At 35.9% G+C, this 13,413-nt stretch overlaps 1 long non-coding RNA gene across 1 annotated transcript; it reads right to left on the bottom strand.

Annotated features, from left to right (window-relative positions):
• Positions 1-8,867: 8,867 nt before the first annotated feature.
• LOC125492647 (uncharacterized) lies at positions 8,868-13,096 on the bottom strand. The gene is made up of 3 exons (XR_007269298.2): positions 12,909-13,096; positions 12,678-12,738; positions 8,868-9,306 (listed from the first exon to the last, which is right to left on the bottom strand). It is a non-coding gene; the product is annotated as an uncharacterized LOC125492647 (long non-coding RNA).
• Between the last annotated feature and the right edge of the window lie 317 nt (positions 13,097-13,413).

Genomic DNA, 13,413 nt, shown 5'->3' on the forward strand with positions numbered 1-13,413 from the left:
TGTTGTTTATTTTTTTATGACAATGTTGTTTATTTGACTAACATTAAATTGTAACTACTTGAGATTAGCAACTATGTTTAGTTGCTAGTTTCTTTTTTTTTTAATTTCTTTTAATGTCATTTGCGACCAGATTTCTCGTCGTAGATGACAACTAATTGCGACGAGATCTAAATCTGGTCGCAAAAGAACAATTACGACGAGAAAGTGAAACTGGTCGTAAAGTTATTTACGACCAAGCCTTTTACGACCACTGACGACCACACGCATTTCTGGTCGTAAAAGGCTTTTTACGACCAGATTTGAGCCTTTTGCAACCAGAAATCTGGTCGTAATTGGCAGTTTTTCTTGTAGTGATGGTATTGCTGCGGTTTTGCCCATACGCAACAATATATCACGTAAAAGAAAAGGTTAAATATAAAATAAAGATATTGTTGCGATTTCGGCCAAAAACAGCAGCAATATGGTTTCAACGGAAAATTTTTGCAAAAAGTTGACTTTTTGACCAGACATATTGCTGCGATTTTGGAAAAAAAAAACCGCAACAATATATTAAATAATATTAAAAAATAATATTGTTGTGGTTCCTTTGAACACCCGCAGTAATAGGCGTCTTGTTTATATAAATAGACACGCGACCCAGTTAGGGTTCATAACAGCCGTTTTCATCCTCTTTTTTTTACTGTTCCTCTTCCTCACTCTCCTCTTCCTCTCTCATCCTAACTCCTCTGATTTTCCAAACACAAAACTCCTTTGATTCGTCGGCAAAAACTCCTCTAATTCTCCGACCATCCTTCGCCAAACACGAACTCCTCTGATTCGCCGGCCAAAACTCCTCTAATTCGCCGACCATCCTTCTCCAAACACAAAAACTCCTCTGATCCCCGACCATCCTTCTCCAAACACGAACTCCTCTGATTCGCCAGCCAAAACTCCTCTGATTCGTCGACCATCCTTCTCCAAACACAAAAACTCCTCTGATTCCCCGGCTATCCTTCTCCAAATACGAAAACTCCTTCGACTGTCACTCGACTCCTTCGTCTTTTGTGATTCTCTCGTATTTCCTTCGTCGATCGTGCTTCTCCTTTGTCGGTCGTTCGAAGCTCGTCGCTCGACTCCTCGTTCGTCGGCTGTGATTCTCTCGTATATCCTTCGTCGACTGTTTGAAGCTCCTCGTTTGACGACTGTTCACCGACTGCTGTTGGAGTATGTCCTCATGATTTTCTCGCCATCGGATGAATTCAAGAGAGTGGCGATTTAGTGGATACGATGACTGTTCGAGGGAGAGATAGTTGGATTGATTTTGTTTCCCTTTTTTTCAATTTTCAGATTTTTTATTTGTAATATATTTTTCTGCTATTTATTTGTTTTACTTATTTTTATTTTGATCTATTAGTGTCACTTGATCTTTATCTACATTTTGATTTTCTCATTGATGCCTTGATTAAAATAATTAATTCATGTTGTTTCTTAGTTTTTTCATTTCAGTTTCTTAATATTTTTTAGTTTCTTACGTTTTTAGTTTTAATGTGTTTCTTAGTCTTTTCATTTCAGTTTTTGAATTTTTTAGTTTGTTTTTCTCTGATTTAGTTTCTCTTTTGTATTGGGCGTTTGAAACAGTGGATTGTTGTAGATATGTAACATATTATAATGGTACTATAACTACAAAAAATTTACGCCTCGAAAAATAAATAAAAAAAATTTACCTGCTGATCGTCTATTGCTTCGGTTTTAGGAAGAAATCGCAGCAATAAACCTGTTTTTTTAATATTAAAAAATACCTGTTGTTGTGGTTTTGGCCAGGAACCGCAACAATAGCTTGACATATTGCTGCGGTCAAAAACCGCTGCTAGGTTAATTACCTATTGTTGCGTCCTTAATTGTTGTGCTGCCAAAACTGCCGCAATAAGCCACTTAATGACTGCAGCAATAAGCATTTATTCTACTAGTGTTTCATATCTTCTACCTCATGACAATGTGCTCCTTACTTGATGTAAAAATTGTGTAAAATTCAGGCCCGGCTAAGGCCCTGTGCAAGGTGAGCAACTGCACAGGGCCCCAAAAATGTAAGGGCCCAATAGCATGTTAACCCAAAGTTAAATTTTTTTTTTTACTTTAACAGCCTTTCATCGTTTCACGCATGCCATTACTTCCATCTAACCTCCCCTCCGAATTCGAGTTAAGTACACAACTCGGAACTAAACTTTGCATTTTTTTTCCAGTTTGGGTACTCAACTTTCAAAAGTTCTAGTTTGGGTACTCAAAATGGATGTTCGTTACTTCTGGTACTGAAGTTTGCAAAGTACCGTTATCAGCCCCAAAAATAAAAGAAAATTATGACGTGGCAATAACTCCAAAGAGACAGTTAATTCTATACACTAAAATTCAAAAAATGCAGCTAAATTCTTCAATTGTAAATAAATCAAATACACATTAAAAAAAATAGGTCATCTGTACCATATCAACAGATTAATTGAACATCCAAAAAAATCCAATCTTTCAAGAAATCAGCCGCAGCATAAATATCAACTTCCACAACACCAAAAAATTCGATATTGTTCGTTAGCAGCAAAAAAAAATCAACTTCGTCACCTTCAATTAATCAGGTACAAAGCAATTGCATTAAGAAAAATGAAATCTAATGTTATTGTTTTTTTTCTTTTATGGATGTGAATTATAATTTTTAGTATTTTGTGCTCCTAGGCAGCATAATGTCAAGAAATAGTTATGGTTCCATAACCCTGATTCCCAAAAAATGCCATTATGGGTTTGTTATAACCAAAATCATAGCTTGTATAAAGGACAACCCTGGTAGAAGGTTTGTAGCATGCCCTTACTATGATGCTGAGACTGATACAAAGGGGTGCAAGTTATTCAAATGGTGTGATGTTGAAGAGCCTACAGAGTGGCAGAAAAATGTGATTTTGGGGTTAATGGAGGAGAAACAAGAGCTCAGAAGGGAAGTGATGTTGCTGAGGCACAATCTGAAGACAGCAAATGAAAAGGCAAGGAAGAACGAATCAAAATATATATTGCTTAAAATGAAAAAGAGTGGATTTATGGTGTTAAGGTTGGATTTGTGTACTATTTTGGTTCTTGTTTGTTTATGGTACATATAAACTATGTAAGGGGTATTTAGGACTTAATTACTATATCAAGCTATGTACTAGCATATTATTAATAAATTAAGTTACCTTTGAACTAAATTTCCTTTGCATCCTTTGAGCCATTGCTAGGTCCTGAATATAAAGAAACTAATTCAGAATACATGGACAGATTATAAGGTAACAAAAATGTTAGCTAATCTTATCAAATTACATACTTGTAAGGCTTGGCTTGTTATTGTTTGTGAAGCTTGTGAACCATTCTCTGGTTGTGACTGACTGAATGAGTAGTCTTGGTTGAATGAATATATAGTCTGCTCACCCTCATAATCTGAATAATATGCTACACTTCTTTGGACGGGTGGCTTGTGTGGTTGTTGTGTTGTATGTGGGAATTGGTGATAGATTGGTTGGGGTGTTGGCTGAGATGTTGGTTGACTTGGTGGTTGCTGTGGTGGTTGGGCTTGGAGAGTAGCAACTCTTTGATAGCCACTTGGGTAGGTGTATACACCTACACCTCTATGGTGCATGGGTGCATCATTGCTCCTACTCTGGTGGCTAGTACTTGATTCACTTGCACCTATGTGCACAGACTCTGTAGGTACATTATTGCAACCTCTCTTGTTATGCCCTTGAAGGCTACATACCGAGCCTGTTTTTTTTTTCAATTTTCCCGACTTTGTTACTTCTCTAACTTCCTTCCTTCTCTTTAGTTGGCGCCTATTGTTCACTTTCTTCAGTTTTGGGGCAATGACCAAAGTTTCTGAACTAGGCCACTCCTCAGGTCCATTTAGACGCTCCAACAAGTAGTCATACGCCTTCAAATACACTTGTTTTGTGAAGAATTGGTTTGTTGGTCAACTTTGTTCCAAATTGCAACTACTCCATGTTTGCAAGGAATCCCGCTTACTTGCCATCCATTACAGCTGCAAGTTCTGGCATCCAAATTCACCACATATTTTGTTTCTGTTCCCCCTTCCCTCAGCCCATAACAGAACCCCCCATCCCAGAATGTCTCCATCCCCTAGCAAAAATCTTGTGCTTTTCAACTTGCTTTTATATTCTTGGACACAACAACATCTCTTTCTTACCTATTTCATACCTCTTCTTGTGTAACCTCTCCATTAACCCCTCCCTGATGTCCTCCAACATAGTTATGACAGGTTTACGCCTTGAGTTCAATATGTAGGCATTGAAAACTTCACTCATGTTGTTATCCACACTATCAACAAGACATAGGAGTGTAGAAAGCTCTACACCATTTCTTGTAGTTCCTATTTAGAAGACTGTCAGGAGTTGCAGTAGATATTTCCGTCATCTCTTCTATGTTACATGAAAATTCATTTTATCTGGTGCTCTTTGCTATGATCCAAAACTGCTTCCTATACTCTAGTCCACCACCAAACACCCCTCTAAAGTTACAGTAGACATGCCTAGCACATACCCTGGTCTTTGCTTGTGGAAACACATCTGACACAACTCTCAATAAACCCTTCAGCTGATCAGATATGAAAGTGTAACCAGCACCTTCATTTGTTCTCAAATCCTCCCCTAAAAGTGTCAAAAACCATGTCCAACTAGAAGTGGATTCAAGCTCCACAACTGCCCATGTAATTGGGAACATTTGGTTATTCCCATCTCTCCCAATAGCAACTAAAAGTTCTCCACCATAGGGTCCTTTTAAGAAACAACCATCAAGAGATATAAAAGGCCGACATCCAGCTAAGAACCCCTTTTTTAGTGCCTCAAAAAAAATGTATATTGTTTAAAAACTTACCATCCATCTTAATTATGACTGTATTTGCCCGGTTACTCCTTTATATCTCTACAGCATACCTTGGCAAAGGTATATTATTGCTCCATATACTCCCCTACAATCAAACTTTACCCCCTCCTTCTATCTCTATATGCTACAACTCTGCTCACCTTAATCCCCCAGGCCACTCTAGCCAGACTGTCTCTATTATATCTTGTAGCCTCATGTAAGGGTTTATTTTGAAATTACTCTAATAATTTTTAGCAATCCAAGTAGCTATCATCTTTCTGTTTTTAGGGGCTCTTCCACAAGTGTGATTGGGCACCAAGGTTTTCACCATAAATTTTATCTTCCTCTTCTCCCATGAAGCCCAAATCCTCCAAGGACAACCTTTATCCTTGTTGATGCATCTAGCCCCTACCCTGTTGCAGTCATTCCTACTGAATGGTCTCTCCCATTCTCAATTGAGTAGTCAATTATTGTTTTTCTTAAAGCCTTTGCATTTTCAAAATGTTGACCTACATAAAACTTAAGAGTCAACTCCAACATCCCCTCCATCTACCCCTTTGTTGGAACTATGGTTCTTTTTTCTTGAAGGTGGAGCTTCTAAGTACCCATAGTCATCATCTTCACTAGGACTGTCAAGATCACTATCCCCTTCATAGTCACTTCCAAACAAACTCTCAGTCAAGCCCTTACTTGCAGCTACTCTCTTTAACATCTCTATTTCTTCCTCATAAGACTGTTGCTTTTTTTTGTCTTCACTCACTTTGGTACTAGCAGTAACAAATTCATCATCATACTCGTATGTGCCTTCTATATCATAGTCTATATCTACATGGGTATCCTTTCTAGTATGGCCAGTATTTTCAGGGAACAGTGTTTCATCTTCAACACACAACAATTGCATAAATGACCCTTCACTACACTGACTTGACCCAACTCCACTCTTTCCATTAAAGCTCCTAAATGGCCTAACTCTTGCATGTTTTGTGTACACATGTACAAGCTTGTACTATAATAACACTGCTAAAAATGGATCAAATATTTTCTTAGCATAGCCCACATACCTAATTCCAGTACTAAAATCTTACCTAGGATCAACAAGATGAAGCTTAATAATGTCATTATAACCCAAGTTCTCTATGATTTGTTTTACATATGAAACATCAGCATTATCAGGTAAGTTCTCATACAAATTTACTTGACCACCATCGTATCTAATGTCACCATTAACAAACTATTCTCCACCATGGTGCACAATAATGCAAGGTTTTAGTTCCATAGAATCTGTCATATAAACATTTATATATTAAATTAAGTGCAAGGAATAGTGAGACAATAATATTATATTATACTGTTGAAACAAGGCTTCAAATACTTTCATAAATAACCAAAACAATTCATTCATACAAAAGTGGTAGGCTCCAACTAATTACATAACAACATACTTAAATTTTTTGGAACCTGCATTCATATCAACAACAACAATAATACTGTCATAGCAGTGACAACCATCCTAAATAAAGCCAGTGGCTGTCACATTCTCGCCTAAATACAACTATGATAGAGCCTAAAACTACCACCATTAACCTACCCACCAAAAAATAAGCACAAAAACCCAACTATCTTCAGCTTTAATCCTCCTTGAACAATAGGGGGAACCCATCAAAGTAGACAGTCATGTCTTTGTTCAGTCATGCATGGAGGTCCTTCCCATTGTTGTATAGTATGTCATTCAAAATCCAAGTCTTTGTTTTCCTACGCTCATACCACACGGCACCACCATAAGCTCTAAGTCTCCACCACAACCTCCACTTCTTATAGGTTTGCTCAACCATCATACGATCCTCCCATATTAGCCTACTGAATATGTGGGTCACAAGAATGTTCTGGTTCGAACATAATGGGTGTGCATGCTGCAACGCTTCCATACCTAGTCCAAAATAAAAACTTTTTTTAATTTAACTTTCACCATAACCCTAATTATTCATAAATAAGTTCTACAAACCAACTCCAACCACAAACATAGCAAAAAATTATCATTTTTGCAAAACCCTAACCCCAATTAGGAAAAAAATCAATTTACTAATTTTACCCTAATTATAAAATCCTAAACGTAATTAACAACATCAAACAAACAAATCCAACAAAAATATGTTAAAATTTCACCTTGGTGCACGATGGCCATTTTAAATGAATAATACAAAATTTCCTTCATAAAAATTTGTAATTACCATGGAACTCCTCTCTCCGAATTTTTAGAAAATTGTTTGGTTAATGATCGAAATTTGACCTTTTCTATGTCCTCTATTTTTAGGATTGGCATCAGCGATCTCATACGATACCCCAATCCGAACATAGCTTGAATATAGTTGGTTAGCTAGACGCTAGTGTAGGTATTCTTGTGATGAACAGACTGAAGGATTTTGTCCTCGATCAAGTGTAACAAACTAAATATATATGGACAAGTTTATAGAGATAATATATTCAATAATATTAGGTGACCGTAACGTTTTGCTAGAAGCTAAATTATGGTTTGTTGGATTAATGAGATTGGTCCGACTACTAATATTGATTGGGTCTTATGAGGTCACACATTGTAACAAAGGTTAGATAATTCTTGTTGATAGCCATGTGGATGGTAGGAGAAGAGTTGTAACTCTTGTTGTTAGATGATTTATGATTGGTGGCTTTATATGCCTAATTAAGCCTCTTAATGTATGACATTATGTGGCCAATTAAGCCTTATGAAACCACTACTGTAACAACTCTATATATTGATATAGAGGTTTCAAATGAGATACATCATCATCTTTTTGCTAAAAATTCTGATTTTTGGTAAAGCTTAGACTCCTCGTTTTCATCCCTTTTTGGCATAACACCATACAAAGTAAGGAGTGAAAAGGTTCCTCTTTCCGTACTAGCATACGTGGTGATCTAACCGTTGTTCGTGGACGAACACTAGAGGAACGACGTTTGAGTTTCTCATAAGATCTCACTTCACTACAAGAAAATAGGTTTTGGGCAACAAAAATATTCGTCGCCCAATGAGACAAGTTCGTTGCACAAAGGTTTGGGCAACGAAATTTTTGCGCGCCAATTTCGTCGTCTTAGGCTCGACGCCCATTGTATTTTGTGCGTCGAAAATTGTAGCCGTTGCACAAACCACATCTTGGGCATCGAGTTACATTCGTTGCCCATAATAGTCTTTTGTGCTACGAGTCCGTATCCGTTGCACATTTATGAGGACAGTTAGGCAACGAGTTTCTTAAGTCGTTGCCCATGCTAAACTTTGTGCAACAATTACTGTTTTTTGTCGCCCATTATATCTTGTAGTCTTACATGACATGATGTCTTGGGCAACACCAGTTTCGTCGCCCAAAATATTTTAGGCTACGAATTGTTGTACATATTTTTCAATTACACGCTAAATTAAAATGACAATGTACGAACTCTATTTTGTTGCCCAAATTGGTATGGACTACAAATTATTGTTATCGTGTAATCTATAAGCTTTTCCCCTGTTCATATATATTAGATGAACCTATTAAAAACAAAAGTATGAGATAATAGAAGATGTATTCGTGAAATAACAAATTGTATATGATCGGAGTACAACAAAATAATCTTCAAATTTGACATTCAATGTAACATATAATTCAAAGTAAATCTAAAAAAAAAAACTAATTAGCAGTACCCATAATCTACGAAGAAATTCACATAATCAAAGCCTTATCATAGCTCCCCTCTGCTAATTTCGGAAAATAGTCACGACCTATTGTTCCTGGTAAAATAAAAACGTTATAATTAGTCATTAACCATTGTTCCTGATAAAATAAAAAAATTATTATCTATCCTCCAGAGCATTGTGTAAAACCTAATCTAGATATTTTGTCTTTAATTAGCTTGAAACTAAATAAGAAGATGATTTAAACAATGAAATTTTTTCACATTAATAATATTGAGTATAATAATGAATAAGCTAAAAAACTTATACCTCATGTCTTCAAACATTTTCAGCATATCTTCTCTCATTTTCTTTTCACATTCAATAGCTTTTTTGTTCAATTTAGAAAATTCAGCTCTAAGCTCTTCATTGGATGCCTTGAACTCTTCATTAGATGCTTTAAGCTCTTCATTAGATGCTTTTAGATGTTCATTTGATGCTCTAAGTTCCTCGTTTGATGCAGCAAGAGTGTCAACTTGGGTAGACAACTCGTTCATTGTTCTCTCCAGTTCTACCTTTTTTTGGTGGTCGAGCTCCAAGACCAAGTCCTCTCACATACCCAGATTTACATTTTAAAGCTTTAATGTAAGCATCTTTCACATTGAGATTATCCTCACCATGCTCCTGAATGTGAGTTTCATGAAGTTTTTTCAATTCTTCATATTGTTTTTCAGCAATCGGTTCCCAACAAGTAGTCCCATCCTTACTTTTATGCCTATCTAGCACATGAAATTTGCAATTTTTTAGAATTAGCTTCCCATAATTGTTTGCTAAGAAACCAAAATCATGGAAAACACATGGTGCTTAACACACGTAAAGAATCAAGAAAAGAACTCATAAATGGTTTTTATTGCAGAAATTAACGATACATGCCTACATGGTGAAACCTAGCAAAATGCAACAGAGAGAAATCGAATAGCACATGTCTAAACTAGAAAGGTATGGGAGATATTTAGTAGTTTCTAGGAGGGGGAGGGAGGTATCACATGGGTACATTAGAGAAATTTACCAAAGAAATGTAAACTGAAAACATATCAAAACTCTATAAACTATAAACCATGCTTTGATCACAAATACACCACTTTGATATATTGACCTTAAAATTAATACATAAAAACAATGTTATTATATATAAACACAATGAATTATCAAAGTTGCGTTTAAATTACACTACAACCTTTGATCGTCAACTTTACATTACCAATTCAAGTCACTTGATCCCAGGCCATGCTATTCAATGATATTGTAGAAATGAAACTACTTGAACATCTTTCACATGTTTAATAAAAAAGAGAACATGAATACCACCGCAATAGCTACTGCCAAGAACTAGCATCAAGACATTTATTCTATAGAGATCATGGTGTCCCATATCAGAGCAAACATTTGACTCAGACTCTTGCATCCTAACCCATGAAACTAGAAAGCTCCACATCACACTATTATAAAAAAGTACACAAATGATAACTTCTTACTCAATACCTTTTCTATCTACCTCAGAGTATTCCTATCCTGATTGCTCTATTTGTGACATGAATAGTCAACCTACCACATTATATGTTTCTATATAATATGGTTCTATATAATATATGAGATGAAATGAAGGTGAAGATGCATATGATTCCATGCAACAGATTCATAGCAATTGTACCAGAACACCTTCATCTTCTCCCATTCTTGATGGACTTTTTTTATGATTCACTTTGTAAATAATGACTCTTTTTATTCATTTGTTGATGTAAATAATATTCTTATATATAGAGGTTTCATCATTCCTAATATGAAAGATTGAAAAACATATACTCCCCTGCAATTAGTTACTTACACGATTTTATGAAGTTTGGAAGCAGACTTTCTATTGAAACTTGGCAAAGAATCACAAATACTATGTAGGCCTAATTTCAGCTCACAACATGTTCCAAGTAATTAAAAATCAGACTTCTAGCTTGGTATAAACTGGGATAGATATTAAGAACATGCGGCTTATTTTAATTCTTTAGTCAACAATCATGCATCTTCCCCCAGGTCGATTTCTTTATTTGTTGCTGGCTTTCAGTGATCTGAAACCTGAGTGAAAATTAAATCTTTGCTACCTATACTACTATATGTATCTTGAAGTTCCTTAATTTACTGATATGGTGTTTTCTTTATCTTGCATATATCTTAATGAAAGATTACAGGTAATGACAGTGCATGCATAGCAGAGCTGGCTGATGAATTCAATACTAAAGATCTAGGAAAAAATGAGAATGTTTCTAGGATAAGAAATAGCAAGAAGTGATAAGGACACTATGGTGAATAAGAGGAAGTATGTGAAGGAAACTGTAACAGACATTGGTCTTATCAATTGCATACCCTACAAGTCTCTCGGTACACCCTGTAAGTCTTCTTTTCCTCAACATATTAAGCTCTCCACAGATGAAGGAGACATCATAGAAGATCGTGAAGCATATGTTTGAATCTGAGTAGGCCTAACATTTCCAACTCAGTTCAACTACTCAGCTAACCTTCTGTCAAGAACAAGAGTATAGAGATAAGAAAGAAGACAGAACAGAAGAGAAGAATAGAAGAACAGAAGAATTTAGACGATAGAGAGAAGACGGAATTTAGAGATGCTGGTTGTAATAGTTACAAACAGGTGCTGGTTGTACAAGACAAACTGAGATTCGTAGTCATAGTGTAATGACATTCTTCGACACGAAAATAAAAATACATGTTTCGCTTGTCTACACTCATTGAGTAACAAACAAAAAGATTAACCAAGTATACAACAAGCTAAGGCAAAAGAACATGAATGATCTTTTGGTAATTATCTTCAAGCTTACTAGCTTAGGTAATTGAATGCAAAAAAAATTAGTTTTGGCACTATCGAGCAATAGTGTCAATTTAAAAGATTAGTAATGGTGTTTCTTTTGCCTATAGGAGAAAATATGTCAAACCTGTGGAGTCGAAGGCTTTGCTAGTTCTCTGATTTATTGTACTGAATGTTGGAACACAGTTGAGCATATTGGAATATCATCACATACGGAAGTATCTCTTATTAAATGAATGTGCAGTGTATCCTATTTGGTGGGAAAACCTGAGCTGTCTGTTGTTTTCTCAGCAATCATGACAGTATGAAATAGTTTATGTATTTCCTTTTCAGATATTGTTTAGGCCTATTACCTGATGATATTTGTGAAATTTCAGTTGGACATGTGATTCATGCAAATCAATAGGTGAGCTACTGAGAAAAATGATATCATATGGGAATAAATCAGATGAAACGGCCAAAATTTCTAGTTCTGGTCAATCGAGAGCTTCAAATATTTTGCTACCTTCAGGTAGTGCTACCTTCACAACAAGGACAACGACATCTATGAAGGATGAGAACTTCAAAAAGTAAAACATTCAATTCAAAAATTAATAATTTCTAGGTGTATCTTCATCTAGCTATTGCAGAATTTGAGATAATAATCATCCTTATAAATCTTCCTTTGCTTACAGGGCCTACATGTCAACGCTATTTCATCAAAAATCTAGCTATCAAACTAGTTGATTCGCATTACTTCTCAGTTCTCACATAGCATCATCCATACAAGTATTGTTACATTCACTGTCTGGTATCTTCTCTAAACCAAATCTGATCTAATATATCTAAGACGCAGCAGCAATAAAGCATGATATATGCCAATTTTTTTAAAAAACAGTTTTGAGAACTTTCTTTTCATCTCAAGAAAATATATCTTTTCAAGATGATTCTCTTCAATATTTATAGCCATAAAATCTGACCAACAGTAATAAATGTAGAATTGTGAACAGCCCCTCTACATACTATAATATCCCCTTTATAACTATTGTGAATAGCCGTCCCTTTCCATGATTATTAAATAAATTCAAAATTGGTAAAAATACAGTAAATCAAACAGCAAATTTGAAACAGAAAAATACAAAGAATGATGATGAAAAAGAGGGATAGAGAAAGAAAGTAGAAAACCTAGAATTTCGTAATTGACAAATTCATAACAATAATTCAAGGTAAAGAACTGTTTTGCTTGACAAGAAGAGGGGTTGATTCGTGACTTAGGGTAAAACAACAAAAGATACCAACCTTGCCGCTGAAATCGCCGCTAGCCTCACCGTTGATCTCCGGCAGCCACCCACATCACCGCCTGCGAAATTTTTAAAAGGTTAGGGTAGAGCATAAGAGGGTAACAACTAACCATCAACTGAAATTTCGATCATAATTAAAGAATTCATCAGAGAAGATGCTGAGAAACGTGAGATATTTCAATTTGATTCAATGAAAAAATTAATTGGCCATCACAACTGAAGTCGTCACCTGAGAAACGTCCAATATCTCGTCGGAAATCACAAATCACCGGGAAAAACTGAAGAAGATGCCACCGCTGAACCACCGTGAACCGAAGAGAGTGTGAGTTGAGAGTTGTGAGCAGTTGAAATCTCTGGGGTGATGGGAAGGAACGTGTTTTTGTGGCAAAATTTTGGAGCCAGTTTAATTTTTACGCGTTTTTCTATTTGGTTTGGGCAACGAATTTTTAATTTGAACTGGCCCATCACTGAACAAGGGCAACGTAATATGTAATTTTGTCGCCCTATTAAGGTAATGGGCAACGAAAATTTAGTTCGTCCCTAATATGTATTTGGGCAACAAAAAGCATTTTTGTCGCACAATAGTGTTCTCTAGGGCAACAAATTCAACTCGTCGCTCTTGTTGTCAACTATGGGCCACGATATTCAATTTTGTTGCCCTTGAGTTTCAAATTCGTCGCCCAAAACCTATTTTCTTGTAGTGCTTGAAAGTTAGTACCTTTGAGGATTCACGC

The sequence above is a fragment of the Beta vulgaris genome, chromosome 8, assembly GCF_026745355.1.
Source record: "Beta vulgaris subsp. vulgaris cultivar EL10 chromosome 8, EL10.2, whole genome shotgun sequence".
Taxonomy (NCBI): domain Eukaryota; kingdom Viridiplantae; phylum Streptophyta; class Magnoliopsida; order Caryophyllales; family Amaranthaceae; genus Beta; species Beta vulgaris.